This window comes from Scyliorhinus torazame, chromosome 20 (assembly GCF_047496885.1).
Source record: "Scyliorhinus torazame isolate Kashiwa2021f chromosome 20, sScyTor2.1, whole genome shotgun sequence".
NCBI lineage: Eukaryota > Metazoa > Chordata > Chondrichthyes > Carcharhiniformes > Scyliorhinidae > Scyliorhinus > Scyliorhinus torazame.
Genome location: NC_092726.1, coordinates 30572602 through 30587646, shown reverse-complemented (window position 1 = coordinate 30587646; position 15045 = coordinate 30572602). Strand labels below are relative to the sequence as shown.

Sequence of the window (15045 nt, the reverse complement as noted above, 5' to 3'; positions counted from 1 at the left end):
TGGCGGAATCCAACAGGGGGAAATGTCTAGTCTCCCTGAGCTTCACCCTGGCATGTTGGTCGTGGAGTCACGAGAACGAAAAGAGACGCCGTGAAGGTGTACCTACATCCAAATCAGGATGCCGTTCAGTCTGTCGCCACACTTCCCCGTTGTGCAGGATGAAGGGATGTGGTAACTGAAGTGAGGAGAAGGCAAGTCGGCATCCGAGGGTGAGGGTGAGTGGCCTGTAAAAAGCAGCAGGAAATCTGTTTGGCATATCAGCTGAAAACGGAGCCTGGCTGCCGCAAGTCCGCGAGCCCATAGGCTCACGACATTAGTGCGCGAAGCGCCCGCCAGCAGAAAAGCTAGCAATGCTCTGGAGCCTGAAATTTTTTTAATTGGTCAGGATGAGACAACTGGACAAGACAGGAGAGGGGAAGCCAGGTTTTGCGCCATTTTCTGCTTTTGCACTATTTGTGCCCAAAGCGGGGTGAAGGCACCATTCCTGGAAACATTGCAAGACCAGGTTGATGCCTGGAGCGGAGCAAGAAAGCCCCTGAACCATCTCCGTGTCCCAAAAATCAATTTAATATTCGGTCCCCCGAAGGGGACATACAAGATATTAAACTGATAAGAACAGATACAACACTTGATCTGAACCAAAAGGCCGAGAAGCGATAGCCCATGTTTTCCGGCTATTTCCCGAGTTATCCTTTTACCCGTAATGAGCTGGTAAAATTACTTAGGACGTTCGTTCATTTTACCTGCCTGTATCCTTTCATGTACCGTTTTTGCTCTCCTAATTACCTGAAGTTCCCAGTCCACATTGCGACCCCGGCCCCGGGTCACTGGCCGCGTGGAGTTTGCACATTCTCCCCGGTTCTGCGTGAGTCTCACCCCACAACTCAAAGATGTGAGAGGTAGGTGGATTAGCCACCATAAATTGGAAAAATAATTGACTACTCTAAATTTTAAGAACTGTGTATTTCATTGTAAAACAAAAAAGAGGATGTCAGAGACCCCAGAGATTGTCCTACACGGTGAATCGGTGCTGTGCAGAGTCCAGGAGGCTGCAATCCGGTGTCACAGTAGTTTGCACGCTTGCCTCAGCGCGCCAGCAACCCAGGTTCAATTCCAGCCTCGGATGTCTGTCCATGTGGAGTTTGCACTTTCTCTGACACGGTTTCCTCTGGGTTCTCTGTTTTCCTCCCACAGTCCAAATATGTGCAAGTCAGGTGGATTCGCCGTGCTAAATTGCCCTTTAGGTTAGTTTGGTTTGCGGGAATGTGGATAGGGTGGCGGTGTGGGCTTAAATAGGTTGCTCTTTCTAAGGGCTGGTGCAGACGCGTTGCGCCGAATGACCCGCCTTCCGCTCTGTATTCTATGATTCTATAAAGAATCGTAACCTGCATTCGAGCCTGACGTGGGATTTCGAAACAATCCAAGGCGAATGGCACAGGCAGATTGGCTTCTGAAGTACAGCTTGGGTCAGTGGGTGTGGACAGTGGTTGGGAAATGAAACACATACATGTTCGGCTGCAGGGCAGGTGCATGTGTCCGTTGGAGCACCAGGTTAGAACGGAAGAGCGAAATATTACTCCAGACGATATCTGGATGTGTTCAGCAGAGTGCACTGGGAACACGCAGATCTCGTCCAGCTCAGCTTGATCTGTTTTTATGAACAATAGAGCCAAAAATGACACAGAAAAGTCAGTCCAAAGTATATCTCGACGTAGTGCACTGATGTGTGAACAGCAGTGTGGATAGGAAGGCAGAATTGTCCTTCTAAAGTTCACCAGCTTCTTCAATATAGAACATTCGGCTGGATAGGAAAACAATTATTCTTCCTGAGCATTGCTGGATATGGTATTGTGGAAAGTCCGGTGGATTGGTACACTAACTAAGGTGGGATTTATGCAGTCGAGCAATTGGGGGCAGAGGATCTATCCATTTCTATCATTAAAAAAAAATCTTTATGACGTTGAAGACTTGTTTCAATTCCCCCTAACCTCCTGCGCTCCAGAAAGACGAATCCCAGCTTCTACACACAACTGGGTTTCAGGACAGCCACATCCATAGTCACAGGGATGTTTGGGGCGGGCGGGATCATGAGGAACGACGGCTCACCACTGCGCTATCCTTCTCCCAGTTTTACTGGTGCTTCCAGTCCCATTTTCAGCCTGTCTCACAACTGGCGTGTCCCGTCCATCGATGAACTGTTTCATCCCTGAGGTGATGGCTTGTAGGTGAATAGCCCCCGGTAGAACGTCTCAAATGCCTCGTAGACATTTTTTGGCTCTGCCACTGGATTCGGTCTGCTGCTTCTAATCTGAGCTATTACCCCCGTGGCTGCCTGCTTTCTCAGCTGGCGAACCAGCAGTGGCTGGCTTTATCTCCGTGTTCGTAAAGGGTCTCCCGTACCTGGCGGAGTTACTGCAATGCTTCCCTCGTGGAGAGCAGATCAAAGTCCATTTGTAGCTTTTTCCTCTCCGCCAGGAGTTCTTTGGTCAGGCCCTCAGAGTATCGCCTGTCTACCTCCAGTATGGAGTCCACAACTGTCGCCTAGCCACCCTCTCTACCTTGTCTCTACGTGCGTTCTTGGCTATGATATCACCCCTGACCACAGCCTTCGTGGCCTCCCAGAGCGTGAAGGGCGGGACTTCCCCATTCTAGTTATTAATAATATAGTTATCTGTGGCTGTGATATTTTCTTGCACAAAGCATTCTGTGCAAGTCGGGCCATGTCCAACATCCATGTGGGGGGCGGGGTAGCAGGCATTGAGCAAAAACGTATTAATCTGGCTGCATATTAATATGGAACCATATTGATATGGAAGAGCATTAATGTGGCTGGATATTAATATGGAACATTATTCATATGGAGCAGGATTAATATGGCTGCATATTAACTTGGAACCGTATTAATATGGAATAGTATTAATATGGCTGAATATTAATATGGAACAGTACTAATATGGAACAGTATTAATATGGAACCATATCGTCACAGCTCCAGGGTCCCAGATTTGATTCCTAGCTTGGGTCAGTCTCTTTGCGGAGCCTGCATGTTCTCCCGGTGTCTGCGTGCATTTCCTGCTCCGGTTTCCTCCCACAAGGCCCGAAAGACGTGCTTGTTAGGTGAATTGGACATTCTGAATTCTCCCTCTGTGTACCCGAACAGGCGCCAGAATGTGGCGACGAAGGGCTTTTCACAGTAACTTCGTTGTTGTGTTAATGTAAGACTACTTGTGACAAAGATAATTATTATTAATATGGAATGTGGCTGGATGTTAATATGGAACTGTATTACTATGGAACAGTGTTAATATAGCCGGATATTAAATTGGCCAGATGTTAATATGGAACAGTACTAATATGGAACAGTGTTAACATGGCTGGATATTAATATGTACCGGTAATCATATAGAACAGTATTAATATGGAACACTACTAATATGGAAAAGTTATAATCTGAGCGAGTATTAATATGGAACAATGTTTATATGCTGGACATTAATAGGGAACAGTACTCATTTGTAACGGTCTTAAAATGAAGCAGCACGAATATGGAACAGTATTAATATGGAACAGTATTAATGTGGAAGAGTATTAATATGGAACAGTATTAATATGGAGCCGTTTTAATATGGCTGCATATTAAAATGGAGCAGAATTAATATGCTGGATAGAAATATGGAACAGTATTATTTTGGCTGGATCCCGTTCAGTTTTTGGAAGGGCATATACTGTCCTCGGGAAAGTTGTTTTTTAGGTCTCCAAAGCAATTCGCTTTACATAAACATGTTTAATGTTTAAAAACATGATTTATTATCGGGCACATTTTAAGTCCGATTACAGTAGGGCACTTTTAATTGGTGTGTTACTGTAAGGCTCTGTTTAAATAAGGTCCGTTTGACTGTCGGGCACTGTTTAAATACATTTGATTGACTATAGGGCACTGTTTAAATGCATTTGGTTTACTGTAGGGCACTGTATAAATGCATTTGATTTCCTGTAGGGCACTGTTTAAATGCATTGATTTACGATGGGCACTGTTAAAATGCATTTGATTTATTGTAGGGCACAGTTTAAATGCATTTCATTTACTTCACCGCACTATTTAAACGCATTTGGTTTACAACAGGGCACTGTTTAAATTGATTTAATTTACTGTAGGGCACTACTTATATGCATTTGAGTGTTGGGCACTCTTTAAATGCATTTATTTAACTGTCAGAAACTGTTTAAAAGCATTTCGTATACTGGAGGGCACTGTTTGAATGCATTTGATTCACTGCAGGGCATTTTTAAAATGCATTTAGTTCATTGTGGGATACTGTTTAAATGCATTTGATTTATTGTAGCGCCTGTTTAAAAACATTTGATTTACTATGTTACTGTTTAAATGCATTTGATTTACTGTAGGGCACTGTTTATATGCATTTGATTTAACGTAGAACACTGTTTAAATGCTTTTGATTTACAGGAGGGCAATGATAAAATGCATTTGAGTATCGGGCACTGTATAAATGCAATTAGTTTACTGTAGGGAACAAAATGCATTTGATTTACTGTTGGGCACTGTTTAAATGCATTTGATTTACTGTAGGGCACTGTTTAAATGCATTTGATTTACTGTGGTGCACTGTTTAAAAGTATTTGTTTTACTCTTGCGCAGTGTTTAAACACATTTGATTGACTGTCGTGGCACTGTTTAAATACATTTGATTTATTGTTGGCACTGTTTAAATGCATTTAATTTACTATAAAGAACTGTTTAAATACATTTGGCACCGTTTAGATATAATTGATTTATTTTAGGCCACTGTTCAAATGCATTTGATTTACTGTAGGGCACTGTTTAAATGCATTTAATTGACTCGAGGGCACTGTTTAAATGCATTTGATGGACTGTTGTGCGCTATTTAATTATATTTGATTTACTGCAGTACACTGTTTAAATACTTTGGATTTATTCTGGGGCACTGTTTAAATACATTTGATTTACTGTCGGGCAGTTTAAATGCATTTAATGTACTGCAGGGCACTGTTTAAATGCCTTTAGTTTGCTGTCGGGCACTGTTTAAATGCACTTGACTTACTGTAGGGCATTGTTTCAATGCGTTTGATTTCGTGTCGGACACTGTGTAAACGCATTTAATTTATTCTAGGGCGCAAATTTAAATACTTTTGATTTACTGTCAGGCACTGTTTAAATGCAATTAATTTACTATAAATCACGATTTAAATATATTTGGCTCACTGTAGGGCACTGTTTGAATGCATTTGATTTACTTCGTGGCACTTTTTTAATGCATTTAGTTTCCGGTAGGGCACTGTTTAAACGCATTTGATTTATTGCAGCGCCTGTTTAAATACATTTGATTTACTGTGTCACTGTTTAAATGCATTTCATTTACTGTAGGGCACTATTTAAATGCATTTGATTTACTATAAAGCACTGTTCAAAAACGTTTGGTTTACTGTAGGGCATTGTTTAAATGCATTTGATTTAACTTAGGGCACTGTTTAAATGCATTTGATTTACAGTCGGGCACTGTTGAAATGCATTTAATTGACTCGAGGGCACTGTTTAAATACAATTGATGGACTGTTGTGCGCTATTTAATTATATTTGATTTACTGCAGTGCACTGTTTAAATACTTTGGATTTATTCTGGGGCACTGTTTCTGTACATTTGATTTACTGTAGGGCACTGATTAAATGCCTTTAGTTTGCTGTAGGAAAAAGAAAGGGAGAAAGAAAGAGATAGAGAGGAATAAGAAAGGGAGAGAGACGGAAATGAATGAGAGAGAGAGAAGAAATAGAAAAGGTGAGAGAAGTAAGTAGAAATGGAAGAATAGCCCCAGCAGAACAAAGAGAAAGAAAACGGGAGATACAGATGAGGGGAAAAAGTAAAGAGAGAGAGTTTGAACTTCAGAAAATAGCCATGAAACATGACAGTCAGTTAAAATTGGTAGATGCAAAGGGAAACGTACAGTTGGATGATAGTGATGAAGAGAGTGAGAAAGAGCGTCAAAGTTGAAGGCTTGGTGGAATTTTTTTTTAATATGTCCAAGCATTGCCAAGGTTTGACGAGAAGGAAGTAGAAGCCTTTTTCATTTAATTTGATAAGGTGGCTAAACAAATAAAATGGCCACAGGACATGTGGGTATTACTGATTCAAACAAAGCTGGAAGGTAGAGCCAGTGAAGTGTTTGCATCACTACCGCAGGAGGTATCTGGGACGTATGAGGAGGTGACAAAATCCATCTTAGGTGCATATGAACTCGGGCACGAAGCTCACTGACAAAGGTTTAGAAAATTAAAGAAAGAATTTGGTCATACATACATGGAGTTTGAAAGGCTCAAACAAATTAATTTTGATAGGTGGATAAGGGATTTGAAAATAGACCAAACGTACAAAGCTCTCAGAGAAATTATACTTTTGGAGTAGTTTAACATTGAATTCCTGATGCAGTATGCACTCATGTGCATGAACAGAGGGTTAAAATTGCGAGATTAGCAGCAAAATGGCAGATGATTATGAATTAGTTCATAAATCAAAGCTTGGTTTCCGACATCAGTTTCAGCCTGTGAGGGATAGAAACTGGGGACATGAGAAATACTCAAGTGGTAAAAGTAAAGGTGATGTGATGGGATATAATAAGGAAAGTGTACCTCAGAGTAAAAATCCAGGAGGGTGGAAGAGACATGAAAAGGTTCAAATGTTTTCACTGTAATAAACTAGGCCATGTAAAGTCACAGTGTTGGTGCTTGAAGAAAAGCGCTGGGAAGGCTGATGTGGTAAAACAGGATAAGACAGTGGGGGTAGTTAAAGTGGTAAAGGAAAGCCCAAATGAAGCGAAGGAGTTGCAAAAGATTGTACACCTGATCAAGAGGTGATTTATCAAATGGTGCCAGATCTCTTTAAAGAATTTACTTGTGTTGGTAAAGGTTACTCATGTGTATCATGAGGAGTAGGTCAAGAAGTCACAATTTTAAGAGATACGGGAGCTAATCAATCTTTAATGGTAGGAGATGAGGAGTTATGTAGTTTGGGAAGAATGCTGCCAGAAAAGGTGGTAATATGTGGAATTCAGGGTGAGAGGAGTAGTGTTCAATTATATAAGGTAAGGTTGGAAAGTCCAGTGAAGAGGCGTGAGGTGGTAGTAGGAGTAATAGAGAAACTATCTTGTCCAGGAATACAGTTTATCTCTGGTAATGATACAGCTGAATCGCAGGTGGGACTGATGCCCACGGTGGTTGATAATCCAGTGGAAAATCAGACAACTGAAGTGTTGAAGGATTTTTCCGGATTCTGTAGTTACAAGGTCGCAAAGTCACAGGTTAAGACAGGAGGGGAATTCAGAGAGTGAAGATGAAGTTGAAGTGCAATTATCAGAAAGGATTTTTGATCAGATGGTTGACAAAGGTGGAGGATGAGGCGGATATTTTTAGTTCAGGAAAATTGGCAGAGTTACAACAGAAAGGTGTAGAAATAAAACGGATGTATCAGAAACATACACGGAAGAGTGTATAACAGAGTGTTATTACCGTAAAAGTAATGGCTTGATGAGAAAATGGAGACCTTTACATATGCAGGCTGATGAAAAGTGGGCAGAGGTTCATCAAGTAGTATTGCCGTTGGGTATGGAAAGGAGGTGTTGCGAGTTTCACATGAGGTTCCAGTGGGAGGTCATTTGGGAATAAGGAAAACTTAAGCTAAAATACAAAAACAATTTTATTGGCCTGTACGCCAGAAAGATGTAATTAAATGTTGTCAGTCATGTCACACATGTCAAATGAGAGGGAAACCTCAAGTAGTGATAAAAGCAGCGCCCTGAATACCCGTTGCAGCATTTGAGGAACCTTTTCCAAGGGTCCTAATTGATTGTGTAGGACAACTTCCTAAAACAAAATGTTGGAATCAATATCTTTTGGCGATAATGGAGGTGTCTACTAGGTTTCCGGAGGCCATCCAGTAATATTACAGCTAAAAAGATTCTGGAGGAATTACTTGAATTATTTACTAGCAATAGACGACCCACAGAAATACAACCGGATCAAGGGTCAAATTTTACCTCCTGATTATTCAAAGAAGTTATGGATAGTTTCGGAATAAAACAATTTAAATCAACTGCGTACCACCCAGAATCGCACGGAGTAATCGAAAGGTAAATGTCAGAAATTAAAGACAGTGTTGAGGGCTTAGTGTCACGATAATTGAGAGGATTGTGATAAAGAAATTCCATTCGTACTGTTTGCAATTATGGATGCACCTACTGAGTCAACCAAATTTAGTCTTTTGAACTAACCTTTCGTCATGAGGTACGAGGGTCACTTAAATTGAGTAAGGAAAAATTGGTGCGTGAGTAATCAGAAATTACATTATTGGATTACGTGGCAATTTTTAGGGAACTATTAAATAGAGCAGGTCAATTGGCTAGACAACATTTAAAAGTTGCACAAAATGCGATGAAACGGGTAGCGGACAAGAAATCCAAAGTTTGTTGTTTCGCCTGTGGAGATCAAGCTTTAGTATTGTTCCAAGTGGGAGGTGAACTTTTAAAAGCTAGGCTTTGTGGACCATATCAGATTGAAAGGAAATTAAGTGAAATGAATTACGTGGTAACAACACCAGATAAAAGGAAGACTCACCGAGTGTGTCATGTGAATATGCTTAAAAGGTGCTTGGAAAGGGAAGGAGAGAAAAAGGTTTTAATGATTCTAACTCAAAATGACCAACCAAATCCAGATGACTGTGAATTTGACACACCTCAAATTAAATTGGAAAACGGGGATGTTCTTAAAAATTGGGATAAATTGTAGAGTTACCTTCCAGAGGAAAAACGGACTGACCTGAAAGTTATCACATGGGCAAGTTTGTGGACATAAATTGGGAAGTACTAAAATGGCTATACATGATGTAGATGTGGGAAATGCTGTTCCAATCAAACGACATCCATGTAGACTTAATCCTTTAAAATTGGCACAGGTTAACAAAGAGATGGTGATTATGCTTTAAAATGGCATAATTGAAGTGGGTTGCAGCCAATGGAGCTCGCCCATAGTGATGATACCAATACCAGACGGTACCCAACAGTTGTGTGTAGACAATAGAAAGGTTAATGCAGTTACAAGAACGGGCTCTTACCCTATCCCACGTTTGAAGAATTGCATTGAGAAAGTGGGACAATCAGCTTTTATTTCCAAACTGGATTTACTTAAGGGTTGCTGGCAGGTACCTTTATCCGAAAGGGCGAAGGAGATTTCAGCTTTTGTGACTCCAGATGGTATATAACAATTCAAAGTTATGCCATTTGGCATGAAAAACGCCGAACCACGTTTAAATGGTTAACTAACAAAGTTGTTTCAGGATTACCCAATCGTGTGGTATACATCGACGATCTGATAGTTTTCAGCCAGACATGGAAAGAACAGTTGAAACGTCTGATGGAATTATTCGATCGACTTCAGGAGGCTGGTTTGGTGATAAACCTAGCCAAAAGTGAATTTGGAAAAACCCAAGTCACTTTCATTGCGAAGTTTCCGATACCCTCAAACGTAGGGAAATAATGCGATTTCTTGGCATGAGTGAATTTCATTAAACATTTAAGTAAAATTTCATGTTGAAAGTGACTGTCAATCGAGAAGGGCTTCAGTTGAAGGAAGAAGAACACAAATGGACTATATTATTATCCCTGTTTGCGTGTGTTGTTTTTAGAAACGCAAAAGTGTGTTTACTTCGTGCATTTCTTAAAGGATAGTGACAAGGTGAAAAATGAAACCATCTTGAAGTTGATGGTTTATATTTTTTCTTGGGCGGAGGTGTCATGTGAGAGTACCTTTAAGAAATGGGTGTTTAAGAAATGAACCTTTAAGAAACGGGTGTTTATCAGTGATGTCAGAGTATGGGTGGAGCTGGGATGTCTGGCAGCTTTTTACTTTCGTTTTAGGCTGTTTGCTGCAGGGTGTGTTTTAGTTTCAGTGTTGGAGCAGAAGCCAGACAAAGCAGGTGTACTCTTGATCTCTCTGCCATGAAGCGTCTATCTCTTGATCATTTGGTGAAGTCAGAATTATAAACGTTTTCAGGAGTGACGTTAACCAGATGTGCTTCTGTTAAAGGTTCTGTTTTTTGTAAGTCTTCTGGATGTTAAAAGGACAGCGTAAGCATTACTTAGTGTTGTATTCTTTGGGGGTTGTAGTTGAATTAATGGTTGCTAAGAAGTTCACTGTATGTTTTAAAAAGGTTAACTTAAATTCATAGAATAAACATCGATTTGTTATTTAAAATATATTTTCCATTTCTGCTGTACCACTCCTGTAGAGTGGGCCGTGTGCTCCCCATACCACAGTCTATTAAAAGTTCTGGGTCAGGGGCGTGAGGTGAACTTCATGATACACTTTGGGAATCTCTAAACCCTGGCCCAGAACAAATAAGATTGATGTACTGTAGGCACTATTTAAGTGCATTTGGTTTATTGTAGGACACTGTTTAAATGCGATTGATGTACAGTAGGGCACTGATTAAATGCCTTTGGTTTACTGTAAAGTACTGTTTAAGTGCCTTTGATTTACTGTAGTACACTGTTTAAATACATTTGATTTAATGTCGGGCACTGTTTAATTACCTTCATTTAACTGTCGGGCACTGTTTAAATGTATTTGATTTACTGTAGGGCACTGTTTAAATGCATTTGATTTACTGTAGGGCACTGTTTAAATGCATTTGATTTACTGCAGGGCACTGTTTAATTCCAAGTGATTTTGCATCAGCGCACTGGTTAAATACGTTTGGTTTGCTGTAGGGCACTGATTAAATGCATTTGATTTTCTTCAGAGCACAGTTTAAATGCATTTGCTTTAGTGTCGGGCACTTTTTAAATACATTTTATTTACTGTGGTGCACTGTATAAATGCATTTGATTTACTGTAGTGCACTGGATAAACGTATTTGGTTTATTGTAGGCCGCTGTTTTCATGCATTTTATTTACTCTGGCGCGCGGTTTAATGCATTTGGTTTACTGTAGGGCACTGTTTAAATGCATTTGATTTACTGTAGGGCACTGTTTAAATACATTGGATTTTCTGTCGGGCACTGTTTAAATACATTACATTTTTTGTTGTGCACTGTTGAAATGCATTTGGTTTACTTCAGGGCACTGTTTCCCGTATTTCCCGTACCGACTCCCCGAACAGGCATCGGAATGTGGCGACGAGGGGCATTTCACAGTAACTTCCTTTGAAGCCTACGTATGACAATAAGCGATTTTCATTTCATTTCACTGTTTAAATTTGTCTGATTTACTGTAATGCACTTCAAAGGCATTTGGTTTTTGTCGGGCACTATTTAAACGCATTTTATTTACCGTAGGGCACTGTTTAAATGCATTTGATTTACTGTAGGGCACTGTTGAAATGTGTTTGATTTACTGCAGGGCACTGTTTAAATACATTTGATTTACTGTCGGGCACTGTTTAAATGCATTTGATTTACTGTAGGGCACTGTTTAAATGCATTTGATTTACTGCAGGGCACTGTTTAAATGCGTTTGATTTACTGCAGGGCACTGTTTAAATGCATTTGATTTACTGCAGGACACTGTTTAAATGCATTTGATTTACTGCAGGGCACTGTTTAAATACATTTGATTTACTGTCGGGCACTGTTTAAATGCATTTGATTTACCGGAGGGCACTGTTTAAATGCGTTTGATTTACTGTAGGGCATTGTTTAAATGCGTTTGATTTACTGTGGGACACTGTTTAAAAGCATTTGATTTCCTGCAGGGCACTGTTTAAATGCGTTTGATTTACTGTAGGACACTGTTTAAAAGCATTTGATTTACGGTAGGGCACTGTTTAAATGCATTTGATTTACTGCAGGGCACTGTTTAAATGCGATTGATTTACTGTAGGACACTGTTTAAAAGCATTTGATTTACTGCAGGGCACTGTTTAAATGCATTTGATTTTCTGCAGGGCACTGTTTAATTCCAAGTGATTTTGCATCAGGGCACTGGTTAAATACGTTTGGTTTGCTGTAGGGCACTGATTAAATTCATTTGATTTTCTGCAGGACACTGTTTAAATGCATTTGATTTACTGCAGGGCACTGTTTAAATACATTTGATTTACTGTCGGGCACTGTTTAAATGCGTTTGATTTACTGTAGGGCATTGTTTAAATGCGTTTGATTTACTGTGGGACACTGTTTAAAAGCATTTGATTTCCTGCAGGGCACTGTTTAAATGCGTTTGATTTACTGTAGGACACTGTTTAAAAGCATTTGATTTACGGTAGGGCACTGTTTAAATGCATTTGATTTACTGCAGGGCACTGTTTAAATGCGATTGATTTACTGTAGGACACTGTTTAAAAGCATTTGATTTACTGCAGGGCACTGTTTAAATGCATTTGATTTTCTGCAGGGCACTGTTTAATTCCAAGTGATTTTGCATCAGGGCACTGGTTAAATACGTTTGGTTTGCTGTAGGGCACTGATTAAATTCATTTGATTTTCTTCAGAGCACAGTTTAAATGCATTTGCTTTAGTGTCGGGCACTTTTTAAATACATTTGATTTACTGTGGTGCACTGTATAAATGCATTTGATTTACTGTAGTGCACTGGATAAACGTATTTGGTTTATTGTAGGCCGCTGTTTTCATGCATTTTATTTACTCTGGCGCGCTGTTTAAATGCATTTGGTTTACTGTAGGGCACTGTTTAAATGCATTTCATTTACTGTAGGGCACTGTTTAAATACATTGGATTTTCTGTCGGGCACTGTTTAAATACATTACATTTTTTGTTGTGCACTGTTGAAATGCATTTGATTTCCTGCAGGGCACTGTTTAAATGCGTTTGATTTACTGTAGGACACTGTTTAAATACATTTGATTTACTGTCGGGCACTGTTTAAATGCATTTGATTTACCGGAGGGCACTGTTTAAATGCGTTTGATTTACTGTAGGACACTGTTTAAAAGCATTTGATTTACTGTAGGGCACTGTTTAAATGCATTTGATTTACTGCAGGGCACTGTTTAAATGCGATTGATTTACTGTAGGACACTGTTTAAAAGCATTTGATTTACTGCAGGGCACTGTTTAAATGCGTTTGATTTACTGCAGGACACTGTTTAAACGCGTTTGATTTACTGCAGGGCACTGTTTAAATGCATTTGATTTACTGTAGGAATCTGTTTAAATGCATTTGATTTACTGCAGGGCACTGTTTAAATACATTTGATTTACTGTCGGGCACTGTTTAAATGCATTTGATTTACCGGAGGGCACTGTTTAAATGCGTTTGATTTACTGTAGGACACTGTTTAAAAGCATTTGATTTACTGCAGGGCACTGTTTAAATGCGTTTGATTTACTGTAGGCCACTGTTTAAAAGCATTTGATTTACTGTAGGGCACTGTTTAAATGCATTTGATTTTCTGCAGGGCACTGTTTAAATGCGTTTGATTTACTGTAGGACACTGTTTAAATGCATTTGATTTACTGTAGGGCACTGTTTAAATGCGTTTGGTTTACTGTAGGGCACTGTTTAAAAGCATTTGATTTACTGTAGGGCACTGTTTAAATGTGTTTGATTTACTGTAGGACACTGTTTAAATGCGTTTGATTTTCTGTAGGGCACTGTTTAAAAGCATTTGATTTACTGTAGGGCACTGTTTAAATGCATTTGATTTACTGCAGGGCACTGTTTAAATGCATTTGATTTACTGTAGGGCACTGTTTAAATGCGTTTGGTTTACTGTAGGGCACTGTTTAAAAGCATTTGATTTACTGTAGGGCACTGTTTAAATGTGTTTGATTTACTGTAGGACACTGTTTAAATGCGTTTGATTTTCTGTAGGGCACTGTTTAAAAGCATTTGATTTACTGTAGGGCACTGTTTAAATGCATTTGATTTACTGCAGGGCACTGTTTAAATGCATTTGATTTACTGTTGGGCACTGTTTAAAAGCATTTGATTTACTATAGGGCACTGTTTAAATGCATTTGATTTACTGCAGGGCACCGTTTAAATGTGTTTGACTTACTGTAGGACACTGTTTAAATACATTGGATTTACTCGGGGGCACTGTTTAAATGCATTTGATTTTCTGCAGGGCCCTGTTTAACTATCTTTGATTTACTGTCGGACACTGTTTAAATACATTTTATTTACTGGAGGGTACGTAGATCACTGTTCAAACGCATTTGGGTTACGGTAGGGCACTGTTTGAATGCATTTGAGTTACTGTAGGACACTGTTTAAATGCATTTGAGTTACTGCAGGACACTGTTTAAATGCTTTTTATTTACTGTAGGGTTCTGTTTAAATGCATTTGACTTAACGTAGGGCACTGTTTAAATGCATTTGGGTTACGGTAGGGCACTGTTTAAATGCATCTGATTTGCTGCAGGACACTGTTTAAGTAAATCTGATTTACAGTAGAGCACTGTTTCAAGACATTTGATTTAGAGTCGAGCACTGTTTAAATGCATTTAATTTACTCTAGGACCCTCTTTAAGTACATTTGAATTCCTGTAATGCGCTGTTAATGCTATTTGTTTACTGTCAGGCACTGTTTAAAGGCATTTGGTTTCCAATTGGGCACTGTTTAAATGCACTTCATTTCCTGTAGGACACTGTTTAAATACATTAGATTTAGTGACGGGCACTGTTTAACTGCCTCAGTTAACTGTCGGGCACTGTTTAAATGTATATGATTTACTGTAGGGCACTTTTTAAATGCATTTGATTTACTTCAGGGCACTGTTTAAATCCAAGTGATTTTACATTAGGGCACTGGTTAAATACGTTTGGCTTGCTGTAGGGCCCTGATTAAATGCATTTGCTTTAGTGTCGGGCACTTTTTTAATACATTTGATTTACTGTGGTGCACTGTATAAATGTCTTTGGTTGACTGTAGGGCACTGTTTAAATGCATTTGATTTACTGTAGTGCACTGGATAAACGTATTTGGTTTATTGTAGGCCACTGTTGAAATGCATTTATTTCCTCTGAGGCGCTGTTTAACTGCATTTGATTGACTGCA

General features: G+C 39.5%; 1 non-coding gene across 1 annotated transcript; it reads right to left on the bottom strand.

The window, feature by feature from the left end:
• Nucleotides 1-468: 468 nt before the first annotated feature.
• Nucleotides 469-658, bottom strand: LOC140397914 (U2 spliceosomal RNA). The gene has a single exon (XR_011937336.1). It is a non-coding gene; the product is annotated as a U2 spliceosomal RNA (small nuclear RNA).
• Between the last annotated feature and the right edge of the window lie 14387 nt (nucleotides 659-15045).